Consider the following 1,372-nt stretch of genomic DNA (forward strand, 5'->3'; position numbering starts at 1 on the left):
CAGCCCGTCCTGCCGCCGCAGCCCTCCCTCCCCACGTGGCCTGGCGAGCTCCCGGCTGGAGCCCAAGCCCTGCATCGATCCGCGCTGCATCTTAAATCCCGCAGCAGCTGAAGCAAGCGGTTTTCAGCGCCAGGGCGGGGGGGTTTCTCCGTGGGCGAGCCGGCTCTGGCACCGGAGTGAGACACCAGGGCTGCTTCCGCAGCCGGTACCGCGGTGGTTGGCGCAGGGACCTTGCCCCCATCGGCGTTTTAACGAGCTGGGTCCGTGGGAAAAGGTCCTGGGCTGTCACGGGGTTCCTGGGGTTGTACTGGAGATGGGGACCCGAAGGGCGATGGATGGGCAGGAGTGGGGTGTGGGGGGCACAAGGATCCTCCCCGCTCTCCTGCATCACCCCCGCGCAGGAGCGAGGGTCGCAGCAGAGCCCTCCACACGCGGCCACATCCCTGCCTGGACTCCAGAGAGGAGGTTGCCGGGATAGCCAGGATGGAGGGACGGGGTAGCGGAGGGGCCTCCTCCCAGTGCCGCCCTCCCCCAGCTGCCGCCGGGGTGGGGACGCGGGTTCCTGCTCCACTAAGCCCTGCAGCTTTTCTCCTCTAAAGCCTGATTACTTGGCGGTGCCTGTGCGTGCGTGTGTGCTCGGGAGGGAGGAGGAGGAGGAATTTCACAACAACAAGTGTTTGCAGCCACTTTGGGCCCAGCTGCCCGGGAGTTGCCCCGGGGACAGTGGCATAGCGTCCGTTCCGGGAAGGCTTTGCCTGTCACCGCAGAGCCCGGGGCGCCTCCGGAGGGGCCGGGCATGTGGGCTGGGCACACCGGGGCATGGCAGGAGGTCAGCACTGGGGCTTGGAGGTGGATGCTGTGGCTTTTCATGGGGCTTGGAGGTGGATGCTGTGGCTCCCTGTGGGGTTGAAGGTGGATGCTGCAGTTCCCTGTTTGGTTTGGAGCTGCAGCATCTTGGTGGGGTTTGGAGGTGGACACTATGAGTGCCCGTGGGGTTTGGAGGTGGATATTGCAGCTTTTGGGGGAGTTGGGAGGTGGACACCATTGCTGCCCATGGGGTTTGGAGGTGGACACTGGAGCTCTTGGTGGGGTTTGGAGCTGGACACCCTGGCTGCCCATGGAATGTGGAGATGGACACCATGGCTGCCCAGTGGAATTTGGAGGTGGACACTGCAGCTCTTGGTGGTGGGGTTTGGAGGAGGGGGCTGTGGATCCCTGTGGGGCTTGGAGGTGGACTCTGTCGCTTTCCATGTGGCTTCCTTCCCGAGCCCAGTGCTGGCCCAGGGACATGATCCAGGAGGAGAAGGAGGACGAGGAGCAGGAGGAGGGTGAGGGGTGCAGCCCAGCCTGAGCTGGGTGAGCAGCATCACTG

Source organism: Manacus vitellinus, unplaced genomic scaffold, assembly GCF_001715985.3.
Source record: "Manacus vitellinus isolate BGI_N305 unplaced genomic scaffold, ASM171598v3 scaffold_25_pilon, whole genome shotgun sequence".
NCBI lineage: Eukaryota > Metazoa > Chordata > Aves > Passeriformes > Pipridae > Manacus > Manacus vitellinus.